Source organism: Papio anubis, chromosome 1 (assembly GCF_008728515.1).
Source record: "Papio anubis isolate 15944 chromosome 1, Panubis1.0, whole genome shotgun sequence".
NCBI classification, from domain to species: Eukaryota; Metazoa; Chordata; class Mammalia; order Primates; family Cercopithecidae; genus Papio; species Papio anubis.
Window position 1 is genome coordinate 130,174,457 of NC_044976.1, and position 25,156 is coordinate 130,199,612.

Here is a 25,156-nt window from a genome sequence, read left to right on the forward strand (position 1 = left end):
AAATTAATGTATATGTTCCATTAAATATATTCATACCCTATGATCCAGTAATTCTACTTCTAGGAATATAACCTATAAAAATTCCCTCAGAGACATATACAAGGAAATTCTTTGCAGCACTGCTTGTTACTGGGAAAACAAATAGAAGGAATTCAAATGTTGTTCAGTTGGGAAATGCATATTCATATGAAGGAATGGTGTACCACAGTTAAAAAGGATAGAAAAGATATGTATATATCCTGCCCTCCAACAAATACAAGGGTTTGGATGCAAATTAGTCCATGCATAATTAAAATATGAAAATAAAAACTTACATAAATAAAACAATAGTGCCAGTATAACATATAAGTTATATTTATTCATATACCATCTTCCCTAACAGGTAATGTAGTAAAGAAATAAAGTTCACACTTTCTCACAATTAAAGAAAAATCCTTAGTAATATGTAAGTATTTTAATATAAAGGCTGAAAATTCTACCTAGTACTGTTAGTGCATACAGTAGATAGTTTAATGGCTTCAGAAATTATTATGCATTACACGGTGTTAAGCTTTATTGTGATGCTGCAAGTGCTGATGAAAGAGTTGCCATGACATTTCTCTCTGTGTTAAAATTTTGTTTTATTGATGACTAAAGCTACACTCATTATCAGATTTTAAATTTTGGTGAAGCCAGCCTCTATTAGAAGTGATATCCCTCAAAAGGCATACACTTCAAAAGAGGTTGTGGGAGCCCTGGGCTGAAGGCTGCAAAAGTGTGACTCGTTGTGAGGTTGGTGAACATATCTGAGAAGTCTTCATAATGCTAATAATTTCAGTGGGATTTTTACTGTTCATGTTGGCCCTCTGGTGTCTTAATGAATAGGTTTTGAGTGGTCTGTCCCTAGTTATCTATAGACCTAATTATCTATGGGTCTAATTATCCCACAAGCTCTGTTATTTTTAGTGCATGATTATGCAGAAGATGAGAATTTTCAGGAACACATGTATCACATTATAGCAAAAAAATTCCAAAAGGATATATCTCAAAAACAATATTGAATTTAAAATATAAGTTATAAAAAGTTATTTAAATGGTATCTCATAGTTGGCTTTTAAAATTCAAAACAAGATTATATAGCATATCTAAATATCTATCTATGTATCTATTACATTTATGGGTATTTAAAACAACAGATAATTCATCCCCCAAAACACAACTTCAGTCTAATAAGAAGACAAACATCAGAGAAACCCAAATTGACTTTCTACAAAATACCTGACCAGTACTCCTCAAAATTATCAAGGTTATGAAAAAACAAGGAAAGACTGAGAAACTGTCACACACCAGAAGTCACATAATGACTAAACGTAATGCGGTATCCTGGATTGAATCCTAAAACAGGTAAAGGACGTGAGTGTAAAAACTGGAAAAAGACTGGAGTTTGGTTCATAGTAATGTACCAATGCTGTTTTTCAGTTTTGACAAATGTACCACGGTAAGATCAGATGTTAATATTAGGGAAAGTTTGGTGAAGGGCATCTGGGAACTCTCTAGAGCAGCATTTCTTTCTTCTACATCATTTTCTTATATTATTAACAGAGCCAGAGTCAGTTCTGGAGGGGATGACTCCATTTAAATAAAAAATAAATAAATAAAATGTGCTTACTACTCAAATGTAGCTTCAAGATAAGACCCCCTAGTACCTCCTGTTGGTCTTCACTATATTCTATTCGGCCATAGCACTTGTTTCTGTGTAACATGAAACAAGTCAGTTATGACTGGTAGGTGGGGGGATGAGAGCAGTGTGACACAGACATTGCATCTTTGTTTTCTCAGCCAGTTTCTATTTTCCACAACCAAGTACCAGCAATGATCACAAAATACACTAATACTGGGGAACACAGACAGCTGGAGAAATACGGAACTGAATATTCTTCGTCTCCGACCATCTGGCCATGAGCTCCATCTTAGAAGTAACTACCATGCTGTACCCTCTGACCATGATATATCTGGCCTTATGTCTCCATCACTCAATCTTTCTTTACATGCCTATCAGGTGAGATTTACCTGTTCTTTTTTAAGATAAAGTTCAATATTTGGTGTATTATGTCTTAACTTATTCATGATAATAGCTTTATCAAGATAATTGCTATTTTTGAAACTGCTCCAGTTACATCATTGCATAAGTTTTGAACGATACGTTCCAAACCATAACACCTGCTATCTTTTACATAACTTTGGAGAACAAGAGGTTACTTCATAACATGCTATGTTATAGCAGAAACGCTGGCATTGAGAAATTTTCCCAAAGAGACTTCAAATCTTATGAGATCACTTACAAGTGGTTTTCTGTCTTTAAGATCTGGTGAAAAACATATGCCAGATTCTGACATGAAACTATCTACAGAAAAAAGGTTGGATTCCTGGAAATCCTCAACAAACAGCTATTTCACCTGAAACTGCTAATGTAAGTCTCTTAGTGGTAGACTGCCATGGTAGAAATATTGTATAGTAGAAATTTGAGCAGCAGATTACATAAATCTGAAAGGGTTTACTGAAAGGATATTTCTTATGAGGAACTAGAACTGGGAATACAAGAAATTCTCTCTCCATCTTTCAATCCTGCTGAAACTGAAGGAGAACCTCTCAGTTTTAATTCAAAATTATAAATAGAGGAATAATCCACCCATCCAGATTAGGTCAGGAGATCACCGTTGATCTAATCAGCTGTCATCAGGATTTAAGAACACATCATAGAAACACGGCTGCCAGAAACCACCCTTGGATGTTGCGTAGGGGATCTGTTATGAGAAAAAAAGGTCCAAAAAGACACGTGAAATACATCCACTATAGTGGGGATCAGAAGATCTGCCAGAACAGTGATGATGAGGGAATGCTCACTAATAAATAGCAGATGAAAGCCTGCTTTGCAACCATCCTGCCCAATGCTCTTATTTATAATTGATGACCTAAGACACCAACAATCCTGACATTCCCCTTGCAGACTCTGGATTGAGCTGTTCTCTCTCTTCTTCAAAGACCTACTCAGTCTCCTGGGCTTCTCACTCGATCAGCTACAGAATCACTGTGTCTCGTTAGTTCCACTCCACTTATTTGCTGTTGCTCCTCCAAGTAAATTCGTAGACATTTTCACTTTAAATGTTGTTTTTGGTTTTGGTTTCTGCAATAAGTTCCAATGAAATAGACATAAGAAAATAAAAATAACTAACCTGAGAAGTGTCGTGAAATCTGATAAAGCCCTCATAGAAAGAGTTGTCTGGATTTTTTCAAATGTCATTTGCAGGCATCATTCTTTACTAGTTTTATGATTTAGTCTTATACTCACCAATAAGGTCTGTATTGGTTCATTTTCACACTGCTATAAAGAACTAGCTGAGACTGGGTAATTTATAAAGAAAAGGGGTTTAATTGGCCCACAGTTCCACATGGCTGGGGAGGCCTCAGGAAACACAATCAAGACAAAAAATGAAAGGAAAGCAAGGCACATCTTACATGAAGAGCAAAGGAAGAGGGCCACACACTTATCAAACAACCAGATCTCATCAGAGTTCTATCACGAGAACAACAAGGTGGAAATCTGCCCGCATGATTCAGTCACCCCCACCAGGTCACTCCCCCAACATGTGAAGATTACAATTCGAGATGAGATTTGGGTGGACACAAAGCCAAACCATATCAGGGTCATTTCATCACCTCTGGCTATAGGATTCAAGAGTCATCTTACATCCTTCACAGGAAGGGGGACTTAGACTATATACCCATGGCCAAGCTACTCCAATTCCAGGAGATTTATAAAGCACAGTGTTCTGTATCAGATACACACCACAGACTTAGTGTTGAGCCTGTACGGCATGAAGCACAGGGCAACTTTGTTGGTAATTCCCCTGGAAGTCCAAGGTGGCAAATTCTGTAAACTAATTTGGTTCACTCAAGACCACATTCTCCTCTAGCTTACCCTCCTAATCTGTCATACTTGCAAAGTTAAAAACTACATTGCCCAGAACTTTTGCTGCTAAAGCTCCACATGTGACATAGGTTTAGCTAAGCAAAGACACTCAAATGATATTTGGATGCACAAAGAATTTCCAAATCCAGTTGGAAATCCATTTCTAGATCCTTGGATTCCATGTAACTTGTTTCCAGAACTGAGCCATCTGAGCACACATCTGTTCCTAAGCCTTCTCAGAAGCTGTTCTTCCCTTGCTCCTGTTTCTTGATGACCTTTCTCTCACTCTACTATTAAAAAAAACAAAACACAACCAATGGTAGCTTTCAGATTACTTAGCCTTAAGAGCATATGCCTTTCTCTTCAAATGGATAAAGCTCAAACACAATGTCTAATAAAGTTAGTGGGACGATTTCTGATATTAATACATAATTCCGATTTACTTACACTCAAAAGCCAAACTCCAGAATTAGATATATGTGTTCACATACATTTTCTGAAGAAATATCATGCTTTTTATGGTACATCTTGCTTCCTAAAGTTTTAGCCTCACATCACATAAATTAAGTAACAAGAAAGAGCAAAATTTGTATGTCATTTTTTATAATTTTATAAATTTCTACCTGTATCATTTTAATTCGGACTTTGCTGATTTTAATAACCTATGCACAAGATTCTTTCCATAATTTATAACTTAGTGGTTTTCATAATAGTCTTTGGAAGTGCAAATCTAATTACTAAGATGCATTCTTTGAAAATATAAAATTAAGTATTCATCAACAAAATTCTTTTGTATATTTAGTTATAATGAAAAATATTGTGATGTATTTCCAATATTTGAATAATTTAATGCTACTAACATTCTGTAGCAAAATTTATTTTTTGATATACACATTTTTGCAGCCAGATGCAGTGGCTCACACCTGTAATCCCAGCACTTTGGGAGGCTGAAGCAGGTGGATCACCTGAGGTCAGGAGTTCGAGACCAGCCAGGCCAACACGGTGAAATCTCATCTCTACTAAAAATAAAAAAATTAGCCGGGCATGATGGTGGGTCCCTGTAATTCCAGGTACTCGGGAGACTGAGACTGGAGAATTGCTTGAACCTGGGAGGAGAAGGTTGCAGTGAGCTGAGATCACACCAACGCATTCTAGCCTGGGCAACAAGAGTGAGACTCCACATCAAAAAAAATTGAATTAGGAGTTTTGATGGGTTGAACTAGGTCCTTTAAAAATAGATATTAAAATTCTAACCTCCAGTACTTCAGAATGTGAGCCTATCTGGATATAGAATTGTTACCAATGTAATTAGTTAAGATGAGGTCATACTGAAGTAGAGTGGGCCCCAATCCAATATGACTGGTGTTCTCATAGGAAGATGGTGACGGGAAGACACAGGGACACAGGGAGAACACCATGTGACAATAAAGGCAGCAATTGGAGCGAGGCTGCTGGAATGCCAAAGATTGCCAGCAAGCCACTAAAAGCTAGAAAAACACAAGGAAGGATTTCCCTACAGCCTTCAGAGGAGGCATGGCCCTGCTCACATCTTGATTTCAGATTTCTAGCCTGTGAGAAAATTAATTTCTGTTGTTTTAAGCCACTGTTTGTGGTACTTTGTTTTCTAATACAGATACATTTCACACAAATTTGATTGCAAATTTGAAGTGCACTGTCATTTTCTAGTCAGAGGAGTTTACATTATATAAGATTTAAATGTTTTAAAATGTGCCAATCTGTAGCTAAGATCCCAACAAGAAAAAACCAAGGTGTTGAAGAAAACAGACATGAGGATTCTCCTGGACATGACAAAAAGCAGCAGTTTGGGGTTTTATAAAAGAGTCAAGTTCTGGTAGGGAGGTTCCAAGATGGCTGAATAGGAACAGCTCCAGTCTACAGCTCCCAGTGTGAGCAATGCAGAAGACGGGTGATTTCTGCATTCCCAACTGAGGTAGCAGGTTCATCTCACTGGGGCTTGTCAGACAGTGGATGCAGCCCACGGAGCATGAGACGAAGCAGGGTGGGGCATCACTTCACCCAGGAAGCGGAAGGGGTCCGGGAATTCTCTTTCCTAGCCAAGGGAAGCTGTGACTGATGGTACCTGGAAAATCGGGACACTCCCACCCTAATACTGCACTTTTCCAACAGTCTTAGCAAACAGCACACCAGGAGATTATATTCCGTGCCTGGCTCAGAGGATCCCACGCCCATGGAGCCTTGCTTACTGCCAGCACAGGAGTCTAAGATCCAACTGCAAGGTGGCAGCGAGGCTGGGGGAGGGGTGTCCGCCATTGCTGAGGTTTGAGTAGGTAAACAAAGCTGCTGGGAAGCTCAAACTGGGTGGAGCCCACCGCAGCTCAAGGAGACCTGCCTGCCTCTGTAGACTTCACCTCTGGAGGCAAGGCATAGCTGAACCAAAGGCAGCAGAAACTTCTGCAGACTTAAACGTCCCTGTCTGACAGCTTTGAAGAGAGTAATGGTTCTCCCAGCATGGAGTTTGAGATCTGAAAACGGATGGACTGCCTCCTCAAGTGGTCCCTGACCCCCAAGTGGACTAACTGGGAGGCACCTCCCAGTAGGGGCCTACTGACACCTCATACAGCCCAGTGCCCCTCTGAGATGAAGCTTCCAGAGGAAGGATCAGGCAGCAATATTTTCCATTCTGCAATATTTGCTGTTCTGCAGCCTCTCCTGGTGATACCCACACAAACAGGGTCTGGAGTGGACTTCCAGCAAACTCCAACAGACCTGCAGCTGATGGTCCTAACTGTTAGAAGGAAAACTAACAAACAGAAAGGGCATCGACACCAAAACCCCATCTGTATGTCACTATCATCAAAGACCAAAGGTAGATAAAACCACAAAGATAGGGAGAAACCAGAGCAGAAAAGCTGAAAATTCTGAAAATCAGAGCACCTTCTCCAAAGGAAAGCAGCTCCTCGCCAGCAATGGAACAAAGCTGGATGGAGAACAACTTTGACAAGTTGAGAGAAGAAAGTTTCAAACAATCGATAATAACAAACTTCTCTGAGCTAAAGGAGGATGTTCGAATCCATCACAAAGAAGCTAAAAACTTTGAAAAAAGATTAGACAAATGGTTAACTAGAATAAACAGTGTAGAGAAGACTTTAAATGATCTGATGGAGCCGAAAACCATGGCACGAGAACTACGTGATGCATGCACAAGCTTCAGTAGCTGATTTGATCAAGTGGAAAAAAGGGTATCAGTGATTGAAAATCAAATGAATGAAATGAAGTGAGAAGAGAAGTTTAGAGAAAAAAGAGTAAAAAGAAATGAACAAAGCCTCCAAGAAATATGGGACGATGTGAAAAGACCAAATATATGTCTGATTGATGTACCTGAAAGTGACGGGGAGAATGGAACCAAGTTGGAAAATATTTTTCAGGATATTATCCAGGAGAACTTCCCCAACCTAGCAAGGCAGGCCAACATTCAAATTCAGGAAATACAGAGAATGCCACAAAGATATTCCTTGAGAAGAGCAACTCCAAGACACATAATTGCCAGATTCACCAAAGTTGAAATGAAGCAAAAAATATTAAGAGCAGCCAGAGAGAAAGGTTGGGTTACCCACAAAGGGAAGTCCATCAGACTAACAGCAGATCTCTCGGCAGAAACTCTACAAGCCAGAAGAGAGCGGGGCCAATATTCAACATTCTTAAAGAAAAGCATTTTCAAGCCAGAATTTCATAACCAGCCAAACTAAGCTTCATAAGTGAAGGAGAAATAAAATCCTTTACAAGACAAGCAAATGCTGAGAGATTTTGTCACCCCCAGGGCTCCCTTAAAAGAGCTCCTGAAGGAAGCACTAAACATGGAAAGTAATAACCGGTACCAGCCACTGCAAAAACATGCCAAATTGTAAAGACCATCGATGCTATGAAGAAATGCATCAACTAATGAGCAAAATAACCAGCTAACATCATAATGACAGGATCATATTCACACATAACAATATTAACCTTAAATGTAAATGGGCTAAATGATCCAATTAAAAGATACAGACTGGCAAATTGGATAAAGAGTCAAGACCCATCAGTGTGCTATATTCAGGAGATCCATCTCATGTGCAGAGACACACATAGGCTCAAAATAAAGGGATGGAGGAAGATCTACCAAGCAAATGGAAAACAAAAAAAAGCAGGGGTTGCAATGCTAGTCTTTGATAAAACAGACTTTAAACCAACAAAGATCAAAAGAGACAAGGCCATTACATAAAGGTAAAGGGATCAACTCAATAAGAAGAGCTAACTATCCTAAATATATATGCACCCAACACAGTAGCACCTAGATTCATAAAGCAAGTCCTTAGAGACCTACAAAGAGACTTAGACTCCCACACAATAATAATGGGAGACTTTAACACCCCCCTGTCAACATTAGACGATCAAAGAGACAGAAAGTTAACAAGGATATCCAGGAATTGAACTCAGCTCTGCACCAAGTGGACCTAATAGTTGTCTACAGAACTCTCCACCCCAAATCAACAGAATATACATTCTTCTCAGCACCATATCACACTTGTTCCTAAATTGACCACATAGTTGGAAGTAAAGCACTCCTCAGCAAATGTAAAAGAACAGAAATTATAACCAACTGTCGCAACTGTCTTTCAGACCACAGTGCAATCAAACTAGAACTCTGGATTAAGAAACTCACTCAAAACCACTCAACTACATGGAAACTGAACAACCTGCTCCTGAATGACTACCAGGTACATAACGAAATGAAGGCAGAAATAAAGATGTTCTTTGAAACCAATGAGAACAAAGACACAACGTACCAGAATCTCTGGGTGTAGAGGGAAATTTATAGCACTAAATGCCCACAAGAGAAAGCAGGAAAGATCTAATATTGACACCTTAACATCACAATTAAAAGAACTAGAGAAGCAAGTGCAAACACATTCAAAAGCTAGCAGAAGGCAAGAAATAACTAAGATCAGAGCAGAACTGAAGAAGACAGAGACACAAAAAACCCTTCAAAAAAATCAATGAATCCAGGAGCTGGTTTTTTGAAAAGATCAACAAAATTGATAAACCACTAGCAAGACTAATACAGAAGAAAAGAGAGAAGAATCAAATAGATGCAATAAAAAATGATAAAGGGGATATCACTACTGATCCCACAGAAATACAAAATACCATCAGAGAATACTATAAACACCTCTACGCAAATAAGCTAGAAAATCTAGAAAAAATGGATAAATTCCTGGACACATACAGCCTCCCAAGAATAAACCAGGAAGAAGTTGAACATCTGAAGAGACTAATAACAGGCTCTGAAATTGAGGCAATAATTAATAGCCTGTCAACCAAAAAAAGTCGAGGACCAGATAGATTCACAGCCGAATTCTACCAGAGGTACAACCAGGATCTGGTACCATTCCTTCTGAAACTATTCCAATCAATAGGAAAAGAGGGAATCCTCCCTAACTCATTTTATGAGGCCAACATCATCCTGATACCAAAGCCTGACAGAGACACAACAAAAAAAGAGAATTTTAGACCAATATCCCTGATGAGCATTGATGCAAAAATCCTCAATAAAATACTGGCAAACTGAATCCAGCAGCACATCAAAAAGCTTATCCATCACAATCAAGCTGGCTTCATCTCTGGGATGCAAGGCTGGTTCAACATACACAAATCAGTAAGCATAATCCATCATATAAACAGAACCAAAGACAAAAACCACATGACTATCTCAATAGATAAAGAGAAGGCCTTTGACAAAATTCAACAGCACTTCATGCTAAAAACTCTCAATAAACTAGGTATTGATGGGACATATTTCAAAATAATAAGAGCTATTTATGACAAACCCACAGCCAGTATCATACTGAATGGGCAAAAACTGGAAGCATTCCCTTTGAAAATGGGCATAAGACAGGGATGCCCTCTCTCACCACTCCTAATCAACATAATGTGGGAAGTTCTGGCCAGGGCAATCAGAAAGAAATAAAGGGTATTCAAGTAGGAAAAGAGGAAGTCAAATTGTCCCTGTTTGCAGATGACATCATTGTATATTTAGAAAACCCCTTCATCTCAGCCCAAAATCTCCTTAAGCTGATAAGCAACTTAGCAAAGTCTCAGGATACAAAATCAATGCGAAAAAATCACAAGCATTCCTATACACCAGTAACAGACAAACAGAGTGCCAAATCATGAGTGAACTCCCATTCACAATAGCTTCAAAGAGAATAAAATACCTAGGAATCCAACTTACAAGGGATGTGAAGGACCTCTTCAAGGAGAACTACAAACCACTGCTCAACAAAACAAAAGAGGACACAAAGAAGTGGAAGAGCATTCCATGCTCATGGATAGGAAGAATCAATATCGTGAAAATGGCCATACTGCTCAATGTAATTTATAGGTTCAATGCCAATCCCCATCAAGCTACCAATGACTTTCTTCAGAATTGGAAAAAACTACTTTAAAGTTCATATGAAACCAAAAAAAAGCCTGCATTTCCAAGACAATCCTAAGCCAAAAGAACAAAGCTGGAGGCATCCTGCTACCTGGTTTCAAACTATACTACAAGGCTACAGTAACCAAAACAGCATGGTACTGGTACCAAAACAGAGATACAGACCCATGGAACAGAACAGAGCCCTCAGAAATAATACCACACATCTACAACCATCTGATCTTTGACAAACCTGACGAAAACAAGAAATGTGGAAAGGATTTCCTATTTAATAAATGGTGCTGGGAAAATTGGCTAGCCATATGTAGAAAGTTGAAACTGGATCCCTTCCTTAAACCTTATACAAAAATTAATTCAAGGTGGATTAAAGACTTAAATGTTAGACCTAAAACCATAAAAACCCTAGAAGAAAACCTAGGCAATACCATTCAGGACATAGTCATGGGCAAGGACTTTATGACTAAAACACCAAAAGCAATGGCAACAAAAGCCAAAATTGACAAATGGGATCTAATTAAACTAAAGAGCTTTGGCACAGCAAAAGAAACTACTATCAGAGTGAATGGGCAACCTACAGAATGGGAGAAAATTTTTACAATCTACCCATCTGACAAAGGGCTAACATCCAGAATCTACAAAGAACTTAAACAAATTTACAAGAAAAAATCAAACAATCCCATCAAAAAGTGGGCAAAGGATATGAACAGACACTTCTCAAAAGAAGACATTTATGCAGCCAACAGACACATGGAAAAATGCTCATCATCACTGGCCATCAGAGAAATGCAAATCAAAATGACAATGAGATACCATCTCATGCTAGTTAGAATGGCGATCATTAAAAGGTCAGGAAACAACAGGTGCTGGAGAGGATGTGGAGAAATAGGAACACTTTTACACTGTTGGTGGGAGTGTAAATTAGTTCAGTCATTGGGGAAGACAGTGTAGCAATTCCTCAAGGATCTAGAACTAGAAATACCATTTGACCCAGCGATCCCATTACTGGGCATATACCCAAAGGATTATAAATCATGCTGCTATAAAGACACATGCACACATATGTTTACTGCGGTGCTGTTCACAATAGCAAAGACTTGGAACCAACCCAAATGTCCATCAATAATAGACTGGATTAAGAAAATGTGGCACATATACACCATGGAAAACTATGCAGCCATAAAAAAGGATGAGTTCATGTCCTTTGTAGGGACATGGATGAAGCTGGAAACTATCATTCTGAGCAAACTATCGCAAGGACAGAAAACCAAACACTGCATGTTCTCAATCATAGGTGGGAATTGAACAATGAGAACACTTGGACACAGGGTGGGGAACATCACACACTTGGGCCTGTCATGGGGTGGGGGAAACGGGGAGGGATAGCATTAGGAGATATACCTAATGTAAATGACGAGTTAGTGGGTGCAGCACACCATATGGCACATGTATACATAGGAAACAAACCTGCACATTGTGCACATGTACCCTAGAACTTAAAGTATAATTTTAAAAAATCACCTTGTATACCTTAAATATATTCATTTTGTATTTGTCAATTATACCTCAGTAATGCTGGAGAAAACAATTGACTTATTTTGTATAAAATATATACTAGTTATTAGAATCATTATGGAAAATGGTGATTTGATTTACTAATTTAATTATTCAATTATTAAATTTTTCTCAAGACAAAAACAAGCATCAAGTTCTAATAAAAACACAAGGAAAGTTTTTCAAAGTTCCAAGGACTACCAAAGTAGAACTGAAAGCAAAACACCAATACTAAACACAGCGAATATTACATAGAACATGTTATTCTTTCTAATAATCACCATTCTACTTGTGTTCTTCACACAAAATATTGTCAAACAATACTATGAGAAATATCTCTAATGTAATATACAGTAATTTATTTACAGAATGTTCAGATTCTAAAATTAAATCAATTAATTCTTTGTGAGGAAAGCTAAGGGCACTAGAAAAATTATCAGTAAGCTTAACATTTAAATTCGATTATTGGGGTTGGCTTAGCCTCATAAAGATTAGCATTGCTAACTAGTTTCACCATTTTCCTACTAAAAAACAAAATTTTACATAAATGTGGAAACTATGATAATAGCTACTACACTGTTGATAGGGGAAAAGATTTTACATGCCAACTGCAATTTTACATTGTCCTTATATACATTCCCTTTTCTGACATTATTGTAGTTTAAATAATGAATGAAATAACCAAATAATAATTGTAATGATGATAATAATGACAACAGCAAACAGTTCTATAGCACTAACCACATGCCAGACATTGTTCTACATGCATTCTCATATTAACCCAAATAATCCTTCCAACTGGAAGTAAATACAACATTATCTCCATTTTACAGATGAGGAAACTGTGGCACTGAGAAATTGCTCACCAGATTATAATAAAGATTGTGGTAGACAAAGTATGCCTTACCAGTAGGAAAATCCACAGATGTTTCCAAACATTCCCAGTTAATTGTATTTATATTTATAGAGAAGAAACTGCATGCAAAGAGTACTTCATGATATTATTTTTAAATTTTTAAAACCTTTATTCACATTTATTTGGCTTACACTAGAAATGGGACTAACGGTCTCTATAAACAAAATAGTTGCCCAGGCCAGCTTTGTGGCTATGAGAGCAATACAGTTACACACCCAGCCCTGCTCTTAGAAGGTCCTTGTGCTTAAAAGATTCCATGCTGACTTTAATACTCAGTTGTCACCATCTTGAAAGACTTAAATTTTTTTAACAAAAAACTGTTACATTTTCATTTCATACTGGGCCCCACGAATTCTGTAATTGGTCCTGATTGTTACAATGACTGTGCAAGGATGAAGTTTTATGTCTTTTGCCCATGCTTGAAAACTTGTTTTAGCTTGAGAACATGATTTTATTGATAAACAAGCTTTGGTTGCAAAAAGTAGAGTTTTGACTTGTAGGGAGTATTGGATGTTGCCATTTAAATTGTAAATATTACAAAATCAAGGGAGTTAAACTTGCATCTTTTTAAATTGATATGTGAGGAAGTGGGATCATCTGATCTCCAGCTAGTTGCTGCATTCAGAAATAAGATGGTTGTCATGGGGATGCATAATAGCATGTTTATTTGGATTGAATATGAAGTCAGAGTCAGACTTTTTCTGACAGAAAAGAAGTTGATTTGGCTGACTACTTTGACAATGAATAGTGGCTTTGCTCATTAAATAAGGTAAACATATGTCTCAGTTTTCCCAGGGCAGTCGAGGTTTGTCTGTTGTCCTGGCATAATTAGTAACCCACCATCACTAAATTAAATAGTAGATAATTTCCAAACATTGAGTTAAATCCCTAGATCTCAGATTTTTCACTGCTCCCCAAAAAAGTACATAAGAAATGTATATTATCAAAATATTATATTAGCAAAGGTATATTAAAATTTGTATCTAAATTTTGTTAAACCTTCAAGGTTAAACAGTTACCTCTAAAAGGCAGTAAACAAAAATGAAAGGCCATCTAATAGATTTTAATAAGTTTAAGGGTCATTTGCTAAGTCTTGGTAAACTGTTATCAACATAATTCCAAAAAATCAAAATTTGGAAAACATCTTTTTGCAAGTCACGTGGCTTTTTATTTCTTTGTTTTCAGCAAATGTAGAAAATCTGTCCCTGATAGAATATTATATGTAACTTTTATGATAGAGAATTTATAATTTGGGCCATATAACCTGGAAGGATTTCAAAGAATTAAGCAAAGGAACTAGCATAATTGTTCTGATGCCATCTACTTCTTCACATGAACAAGATTTCTCAGCAATTACATTTTTTAGAGAGGAGAAGAAAATAAAACTGATGTTGAATGCAGCTCATCACTGCTATAAGCAATATCCATGTACAGACATATAAACTATGGTTCACCCTTGAATAGCAGGGGGTTGTACTGTGTAGGTACAATTATACACAGATTTTCTTCCACCTCTGTCACCCCTGAGACAAAACCAATCCCTCCCCTTCCTCCTCTTCCTCAGTCTATTCAACATGAAGATAGTGAGGATGAAGACCTTTGCAATGATCCACCTCCACTTAATGAATAGTAAATACATTTTCTCTTTTTTTCCCCCTTTTTTTTTTTTTTGAGATGGAGTCTTGCTCTGTCACCCAGGTTGAAGTGCAATGGCGTGATCTCAGCTCACTGCAACCTCCACCTCCATGGTTCATCCATTCTCCTGCCTCAGCCTCCGGAGTAGCTGGGACTACAGGCACCCGCCACCACACTCAGCTAATTTTTGTATTTTTTGTAGAGACGGGGTTTCACCGTGTTAGCCAGGACGGTCTCCATCTCCTGACCTCGTGATCCGCCCGCCTCGGCCTCCCAAAGTGCTGGGATTACAGGCGTGAGCCACCGTGCCCAGCCCTCTTTATTAATTTCTTAATAACATTTTCTTTTCTCGAACTTACTTTATTGTAGGGATACAGTATATAATACATATAACATACAAGATACATGTTAAGCAATTATTTACATTATTGAAAGCCTTCTGGTCAATAGTAGGCTGTCAATAGTTAAGTTTCTGGGAAGTAAAAAGTTATATGCAAATTTTTGACTATAGGGGTATGGGGTGGGGACCTAACTCCCACATTGTTCAAGGGTCACCTGTAGTTGGAAAATGAATAAAACTAGTCAGTGAAAGTCTGACGAGGAAAAGATTTACATACTCTTAAGGTATCTCCCCCAAAATCCTTGTTAATTACAAAGAGGAAATGTATAACTTTAGAGTGGTGAAACCTAGCAGATACCACATTAGTTAAGTGATCAAATTTAGTATCGTCAATAACATAATCAGGCAGCTTAACTTCAAAATGGATTTTTAAAACTTTTCTTTTTCTTTTTCTTAGGTCACAAGATGCAACCTTGAAGCTTACAGTAGAAACCTTGTTTTTCTTCTCCTTAGTCTTAACATACAGCCTTGAAGTGTACTTTCTTTAAAACACCAGGTTGCTCCCTTTCTCACCATACACTCTTACACCATGCACATTTATCTAACTGTATGCTTGTGTCTAATTATATGCTTACTTAGAAGTTCCAGGGGCTAATCTTCAGACAGACAAAGCCTAGAAATCCAGCTGCAGAATTCCAGCGATTAACTCAAGGCAGCTAGTCAACAACATGGCCATTGTTGAGATGATGCCAGCCCACGCTCCAGGTAGACTGAGACCAAAGATAGCCATTGAAACAAGACACACAGGACCTGAGCTCAGCACAACTCCTGTATGTCTCCCCTGTCAAGTCCCTTCATTTTGAAACCCTGCCTTCTCCCCAGAAGTTCAAAGTGGTTGCTTTGGTTGGAAATCTGGCCACCTCCCCAGTACTAGTTTTGGTTAATAAAACCACTTTCTTTCTTCCAGACCATACTCTTGTTAATTGGATTCTGCAAGCAGCAAGCGTCCAGATGTGCATTCGTTTGTAATAATAGGACAAATTCAAATTGTGTAACACTGACTAGATGTAATGAGGATAAAAATGCAACTACTCTGTGACATTACTGCCAAAAAATACCTCACCTGATTCTAATCACAAAGGAGCACCCCAACAAACCCCAAAAGAGGAACATTCTCCAAAGCAATTGGCCTGTAATCTGCAGAAGTGCCAATGTCATGAACGTCAAGACAATTTGAAGAACTCTTTCAGAATGAAGGAGTCTAAAGAGACATGGTTAACTAAATGCAATGTGTGATCTATATTGGGTACTTTTGCTTTAAAAGGACATATTTGGAACAATTAGTGAATTTGCAGAGGGTCTGGGGATAAGATGGTACTAATATACTGGTGCTAATTTTTTTAATTTTGATTGTTGTTATGTAGTTGTAAAGGAAAATATCCTTGCTTGTAGAAATTATACATTAAAGTGTTTGAGGGTTGTCTTAGACACGCAGTGCCATGAGCAGTCTGAGTTTCCATTCCTGTTGAAATGGAAATACCAAAAACTAGGTAATTTATAAATAATAGAAATGTATTTATCTCAGCTCTAGAGGCTGGGAGAGAAGTACCAGATCAAGGTGGCAGAAGGTTTAGTATCTGGTGAGGGCCCAGTCTCTACTTCCAAGATGGTGCCCCAAACATGGTGTCATCACATGGCAGGAGAAATGGAAAAGGGAACAGGCCTAGCTAATTCTCTTGACCCCTTTTATAAGGTCAGTAATCTATTCTTGAGGATGGAGCCCTTATGACTTAATCACCCCCTAAAAGCCCAACCTCTTAATACCATCACACAGGGTCTTAGATTCCAACATACGAATTTGGGGGGGACACATACATTCAAACCATAGCACAAGTAATAGGGTATCACATCGGCAACTTATCCTTAAATGCTTCATAAAACAGAAAGTTCTTTCTATTATTCTTAAGGGAAAAAAATAATTACCTTCAATGACTTCCATGTCACTCGGCCAAAATCTTCTATAGTGGCCTTCAATTCCCTCCATGATTTTCCTCTATTGTGCCCCATTTCTCTGGATTTTTACCCTTAATCTGCTCTAGTGACACAGGTTTTCTTGCTTTTCCTCAAACCCATCAGGCACACTCCCACCTTAAGGCCTTTGCACTAGCTATTCCCCCTGCCTGGAATGTTCTTCCCCAAGAAATCTACCTGGTCATCTCCTTCATCTCCATCAAGTTTACCCAAATGTCATTGTTTCAATGGGGCCTGCAAGGACCATCTTTTTTTTTTTTTTTTTTTTTTTTTTTTTTACTTTAAGTTCTGGGATACATGTACAGAATGTGCAGGTTTGTTACATAGGTTTACATGTGCCATGGTGGTTTGCTGCACCTGTCAACCCATCATCTAGGTTTTAAGACCCACGTGCACTAGGCATTTGTTCTAATGCTCTCCCTCCCCTTGCCTCCCAGCCCCTGACAGGCCCCAGTGTATGATATTTCCCTCGCTGTGTCCATGTGTTCTCATTGTTCAGTTCCCACTTATGAGTGAGAAAATGTGGTGTTTGGTTTTCTGCTCCTATGTTAGTTTGATGAGAATGATGACTTCCAGCTTCATCCATGTCCCTGCAAAGGACATGAGTTCATTCTTTTTTATGGCTGTATAGTATTCCATGGTGTATATGTGTCACATTTTCTTTATGCAGTCTATCATTGATGAGCATCTGGGTTGGCTCCAAGTCTTTGCTATTGTAAATAGTGCTGCAGTAAACATACATGTGCATGTATCCTTATAGTAGAATGATTTATAATCCTTCAGGTATATACCCAGAAATGGGATTGCTGGGTCAAATGGTATTTCTGGTTCTAGATCCTTGAGGAATCGCCACACTGTCTTCCACAATGGTTGAACTGATTTACAGTCCCACCAACAGTATAAAAACCTTCCTATTTCTCCACAGCCTCACCAGCATCTGTTGTTTCCTGACTTTTTAATAATCGCCATTCTAACTGGCACGAGATGGTACCTCATTGTGGTTTTGATGTGCATTTCTCTAATGTCCAGTGATGATGAGCTTTTATTCATATGTTTGTTGGCAGCATAAATGTCTTATTTTGAGAGGTGTCTGTTCATATCCTTTGCCCACTTTTTGATGGGGTCATTCAATTTTTTCTTGTAAATTTGTTTAAGTTCCTTTTAGATTCTGGATATTAGACCTTTGTCAGATGGGTAACTTGCAAACATTTTCTCCCATTCTGTAGGTTGCCTGTTTACTCTGATGATAGTTTATTTTGCCGTGCAGAAGCCCTTTAGTTTGATTAGATCCCATTTGTCAATTTTGGCTTTTGTTGCAATTGTTTTTGGTGTTTTAGTCATGAAGACTTTGCCCATTCCTATGTCCTGAATGGTATTGCCTACGTTTTCTTCTAGGATTTTTATGGTTTTGAGCTTTACATTTAAGTCGTTAATCCATCTTGAGTTAATTTTTGTATAAGGTGTAAGGAAGGGATCCAGTTTCAGTTTTCTGCATATGGCTAGCCAGTTTTCCCAGTACTATTTATTAAATAGGGAATCCTTTCCCCATTGCTTGTTTTTGTCATATTTATCAAGGATCAGATAGTTGTAGATGTGTGGTATTATTTCTGAGGTCTCTGTTCTTTGAGGAACTTGGTCTATATGTCTGGTTTTTTTTGTTTTTGTTTTTGTTTTTGTTTTTAGCAGTACCATGCTGTTTTGGTTACTGTAGCCTTGTAGTATAGTTTGAAGTCAGGTAGCATGATGCCTCCAGTTTTGCTCTTTTTGCATAGGACTGTCTTGGCTACACGGGCTCTTTTTTGGTTCCATATGAAATTTAAAGTAGTTTTTTCTAATTCTGTGAAGAAAGTCACTGGTAGCTTGATGGGAACAGCATTGAATCTATAAATTACTTTGAACAGTATGGCCATTTTCACAATATTGATTCCTGCTATCCATGAGCGTGGAATGTTCTTCCATTTGTTTGTGTCCTCTCTTATTCCCTTGAGCAGTGGTTTGTAGTTCTCTTTGAAGAGGTTCTTCACATCCATTGTAAGTTGTATTCCTAGGTATTTTATTCTCTTTGTAGCAATTGTGAATGGGAGCTGACTCATGATTTGGCTCTCTGCTTGTCTACTGTTGGGGATCACCTTATTTTAAAAGGAAAAAAAAAAGTCAGTCTTTTTTTCACACTCTTCATTCCCAAATCCTGCTCTAGTCATTTTGTTTTTATTTCTCCAGAGTATTTATCCCCTTTTACAGACCACATAATATAATTGTATATTATGTTTATTATTCATTGTGTTTTTCTTCTGATAGAATATAAGCTTTACGGAAAGAGAGATTTTTGTTTTCTTCGCTGATTTATCCCAAGTTTCTAGAACAGTGTATGGCACATAAATATTCATGGAATAAATCAAAGTGTTTCCAGTTCTGGGTGTAGGATAAAATGTATTTGAAATAATATTTTGTAGTTTTTATTTTTTATTTCTCAAAATAAAAAAATTGGATTTTAAAAATGGAAGCAAAGAATAGGACTTGCATTTCTGTCAATATAATACACTGGAAAAATTCAAACTATAGAAGGTTTACAAGTACTGGTAAAAAAATAACCATAATTTTAAATGCATTGTTAATCTACAAAATGGCAAAGGAAAGCCCCAAGAGACAATACAAAAATGAGTAGGAAAGCCACAGTGAAAGATAATAAGAGCATGGGGTTATCTTACTTGTCCAGGTCTTGGCTTCAGGGTCAGGAGACAAGACCTTGTGTGGAGTGGGAACTGAGACCTAACTGCCTACACACACACACACACATACACACACACACACACACACACACACACAAAGCCAAGACCATCAGAGTGCTACATCGTCACTGAAATAGTATGGAAACATAAAAGTATAAGTCATGCTTTTTTTTAAATTTAGCCTTGGTTAGAAAAATAAGACCAATGTAAAAACTAGATGCCTCAATTAACAATTGTTGAGGAAGAAGCATTTCTAAAAGGGAGGGTGGGATGTTGTTGACTCCAGTGATTTTAAGAAGTCAAGCAACAATAGCCATCACAAAAGAGAAGTAAATATGTACTTCCTACCATAAAAGTTAATATTCCCCCCTCACTCACATGAGATAGAGTAAGTTTCTATTCCTTAAAACCAACAGAGCCCAGAAATTAAGGAAATATTTTTTTAAAAAAAACCTGCATTGATAGGGTTTATCAAAGGGATAAGCCAACTAAAAGATCTCCCACTGACCAAAACCAAGCAATGAAATAAAGTACTATTTAATTATAATCCAACATATAAGATAAATATCCATGATCAGTATTGATATAAATACAGGATTGAATAAACAAATGGAGAGAAGAGACAAATATCCACTACAGAGCTCCAAATAATTTATGTACACACCTAATCTCCAAGGAGGGTCAGTTAGCAAGGAGGGGAAACTCCCACTCCTTAGGTGTGAGCTGCACACACGGACATTCTTCCAAGGAGTGCAGAAGTAAGGAGAAGAGGGGCGAGAAGAGGAACTTTAGAGTAAAGAGACCTGACAAACATCATCTCAACCAGGTGGTCAGGGTCAATATCAACAGTCATAAACCATGCTGATAGGTTGTCCTTTTGGTGTCATGTGATGAAAATGACACTTACCTCTGTACCTTCCTACTAGAAACCCTTACCCAAGTCTAATCATAAGAAAAACATAAGGTAAATCATAATAGGAGGATGTCCTACAACCTACCTAACCAATATTCTTTAAAACCACCAAGGTTGGCTGGGCACTGTGGCTTACACCTGTAATCCCAGCACTTTGGGAAGCTGAGGCGTGTGGATCTCAAGGTCAGGAGTTTGAGACCAGACTGGCCAATATGGTGAAACCCTGTCTCTACCAAATTAGCCGGGCCTGGTGGCACCTGCCTGTAGTCCCAGCTACTCGGGAGGCTGAGGCAGAAGAACCGCTTGAATCCGGGAGGCGGAAGTTGCGGTGAGCTGAGATTTTGCCACTGCACTCCAGCCTGGGTGACAGAGCAAGACTCTGTCTCAAAAAAAAATGCCAAGGTCATCAGGGAAAGCCTGAGAAGCAGTCACAGCCAAGAGAGGCTTAAGGAAAATTGACAACTAAATGTAATGTGGCATCCTGAATATCATTTTGGAACACAAAAGGGATATTAGGTAAAAACTAAGGAAATCTGAATAAATTACAGACTTTAGTTCATAACATTTTATCAGTTTTAATTCACTCACTATAACAAATGTACCACACTAAAGTAAAATGTTCAGGAGAGGTGAAATTGTCAGAAGGAGGGGCTGAGGTGGTATATGGGAACTCCCTGTACTAAGTTCTCAATTTTTGTGTAAATCTAAAACTGTTCTAAAACATAAAATCTATTATAAAAATAGTGTGAATAAAAATAAATGGAACTTAACAATCAATATCATTATTTTATTACGATTATTGAACTGGGAAAAATTTTACCTTGAGATTCAAGAATAATTTATGGGAGCATGTTAAATGATGTCATGGAGATCCAATCAGTAAAATGACCCAGTTTCTTCCATAAATTTCAAGGAAATAAGTGACAAATGGTGAGTAAATTAAAGGTGATTTAGGAGACATATAAACCTATGAAATGTGAGGACCTTGTTTGGACCCTGATTTAGAGAAGCAAAATTCCCTGTCTCACTTTACTCAATGTCTCACTTGTGCTTCCCAGGTTCACAGTCCAAGTAAACTGTCTGGCAGGGCACAGTGGCTTATTCCTGTAATCCCAGCACTTTCTGAGGCCGAGGCGGGTAGATCACCTGAGGTCAGGAGTTCAAGACCAGCCTGACCAATATGATGAAACCCCATCTCTACTAAAAATACAAAAGTTAGCTGGGAGTGGTGGCATGCAACTGTAATCCCAGCTACTCAGGAGGCTGAGACAGGAGAATTGCTTGAACCCGGGAGACAGAGATTGCAGTGAGCCAAGATCATACCATTGCACTCCAACCTGGCAACAAGAGTAAAACTCCGTCTCAAGATAAATAAATAAATAAATAAATAAACAAACAAACAAATAAACTGTCTGTACCCAAGCCCATGTCTCAGTCTACTTTTGTAGAAACTCAAAGAAGGACATTCATCATCAAGAAATTGGTTAAATAAACTATGGCATAACATATAATTGCTTACTATACAATAATTTTAAACAGTGAATTAGATCCACATGTGTTGACATGGAAAGATCTCAAAACACTTTCTAAAACATGAATCTTTTGTATAAATGAATTATAATAATACATGCATGTCCGCTAGTATGTAAATAATCATTTTTCTAGATGTTTACATCTAAAATTAACAGTGATTACTTCTAAGCAGTGGAAATTCTCTCATGCCAAACGTTTTCTGCTGGCAAGCTGGCTCACTGATTAAAAAAAAAAAAGGCCCTGATTTATAGCATTTGCTGATTTCTGTGGTGTAAATGCTCTATACCACTATGTCTGATTTCAACCCACAGAGAATTTAACAGGCTCCTAATAATTACCAAATAACAATTCATTCTCGTGAGCCCATATGGGTCACCTTCAATACACTACTGGGTGAAAATGTGCATTAATATTATAACTTCATATGCTAATTGAATTTATTTCAATTATACTTTTAAATAGATTATACTTCAAAATAAAAGAAGAAAACTGTTGAACACATGCTAAGATTTCCATTTCTAGTTCTTGGTTACACATAGCCTTGGAAATAAGCCCAGGCCCATATTCCCTGGCCACAAAGGAAATCAGGCAGCAGAGATTAAGATGAAGAAAATGTGCCTTACTATTCTCTTCCTTTCTGAGCTTTCATTAGAACCCATGTCTGTGAATCAAAATAAAAGGAGAAGAAGAAAGGTCATCATGCGAGGGAGGTTGCTGTGGGTATTTCCTTGTGCTCTTCGGTTTATAAAGAAGATGAGATCATAAACAGGAAGAGAAATGAAGAGCACTGGGAGAGGCAGACAGGGACATTACAATTTATATGTGCATTTTTGTGACCCTGATCATTTCTGAAAACTATCTCAGAGTCATTTTCTTTTAAAATGGCTACTACTGCCAAATATTAAATCAGGTAATTCTTGAATTTGCCCTAATCCTCTTATATTCATCAAAAGCCTGTCTTCCTCCCGATCACAAAAAGATTCAGTAGGAAAGAGCATTTAATTAGAAATCAAGAAACCTGCATTATCATCCTCATACAGGTACTGTTTTGCTGCAAAAGCCTCAACAAGTCACTCAACCTCTCTGAGCCTCTATTGTCTTCTATAAAACAAGAGCTTTCAATTATAAGGTTTCTGAGGACTTCTTTGGTTTTAAAAATCCTACAATTTTCTTATTTCTACTGGCCAAACCCTCTTAACGAAGCTCATTCCTCTCAAGAACTTGCTTAGATCCCCCGAAGTGTTCCTGGGTCGGATAGAAAGAGAGCAGAAAGAGCCAGCGCTTCCATGTAGACAGCACTGGTATGGTGCCAGGACCTGAGACAAATAGGAGGGGCATCCCCAGGAGGCACCATGGGACCCTGCTCTGGACCCCAGTGCCACATCTGGGGTTTGGGAAATACTTCATCAGCACCCACCAGCCTAGGACACTAGAACTGAAGGCCTCACAACATGGATAGTGTTAATCCCTCTGTGACAACACAATGCCTCTCCTGCTAGTATCTCCATTATCTCCTTCCATAAACTAGTTCTTCATGAAGTCCCCACTGAAGGAGTGCTGTTCCTGCCCTGTGCTCTAAGATCATCTTTGCCTCTGTCTCTTCTTTTTTTTTTTTTTTTTTTTTGAGATGGAGTCTCTCTCTGTCACTCAGGTTGGAATGCAGTGGCGCGATCTCGGCTCACTGCAACCTTCGCCTCCTGGGTTCAAGCCATTCTCTTGCCTCAGCCTCCTAAGTAGCTGGGATTACAGGTGCCTGCTACCACACTTGGCAAATTTTTGTACTTTTAGTAGAGATGGGATTTCGCCATGTTGGCCAGGCTAGTCTTGAACTCCTGACCTCAAGTAATCCGCCTGCCTCAGCCTCCCGAAGTGCTGGGATTACAGGCGTGAACCACTGTGCCCAGCCCAAACTATTCTTTCTTCAGGATCTTCCTCCCTGGGGGGCTTTCATTCATCAGAAATCAACAATATCTGAGCTTGGCTCTGAGCCATACAGATATAAAATAGGAGCATGCAAGCCTTGTGACTCTTGACAGGGGGAGAGAGAAAGATCTAAAGGGGATGCCATTATTACTGTGGTCCCTGGTGGCAAAGGAGAACAAATTCCAGCTCACTGTGAGATCGGAGAAGATTCAGACACTGGGAAAGGCCAACAGCAGCTTCTTCAATTGTAGTTTACAGCCTCTTAAGTCTTAGTTGACTCTTTACAAAGATGAAAGCCACTCCTCCCCTGAGGTTTGTGGGAGAAACAAAACAGTGAAAGAAAGTAATTTTCTCTAAGAGCAGAGGCCTCACACTGTCACTAGGATTGTTAAAGAGCATAAATCCCTAGCAATAATTGCAAAGATCTTTATGTCACTTTTCAGAGCATAAATGCCTTTCAGCACATTATCTAATCTGATTTCACAACAAGCTGTGAGTTACTGGTGTCACAGGAAAGACTGGAGAGGGGACCAGGAAACCTAGATGCAGACCTGGACTTAATCACTTATCAGCTGGTGACTTACTTGAGCTACTTGTCCTCAGGCCACACTTTACCTTCATTTTACAGATGAGGAAACTGAAGCTCCAAGGGCTAAGTAACTTGTTCTTACCCACAGGTGACAATATGGGCCAGACTGGAAAGAACGAAGACTGAAGCAGCAACTTCTTTATTATAGAGGACGGCATGAAAATAAAAAAGATAAAAATAATACACAAAGCCTGCAATAGGCAAAGTGGGCAGAAAGTAGGCCTACCGAGGTTAAGGAGATGTGAAGTCCATCACTGAAAAATTAGCATGGTTTATTTATTAGAGAAATGATAGCTGTATGAATGCCCAATCCAAGTAGAATCCATAAAGAGCAAAATAGGGGGTGACTGTGACTCACATATGTGACTTCCTCTGAGCCCCAAGTATGACAAACCACCTTGAGGCTGCCAAAGAGTCACAAGCCCCCACCTGCCAGTCATAGCCAGTCATTAAGAGTCTTACAAAAGGAGTCATTGAGTTACATCCTATGGTTCCTCTGGTACCTCAACTAGTAAAGAAGGGCAGAGGCCTAGAAGTGCAGAGTCCAGGAACCTAAGAATGCCTTGTTTCACATAATGTCATTTCATTTTTAT

At 38.4% G+C, this 25,156-nt stretch overlaps 1 long non-coding RNA gene across 1 annotated transcript; it reads left to right on the top strand.

Annotated features, from left to right (window-relative positions):
* Window positions 1-435: 435 nt before the first annotated feature.
* Window positions 436-15,969, top strand: LOC103877065. The gene is made up of 4 exons (XR_636615.4): window positions 436-771; window positions 1,819-2,038; window positions 15,303-15,610; window positions 15,813-15,969. It is a non-coding gene; the product is annotated as an uncharacterized LOC103877065 (long non-coding RNA).
* The last annotated feature ends 9,187 nt before the right edge of the window (window positions 15,970-25,156 follow it).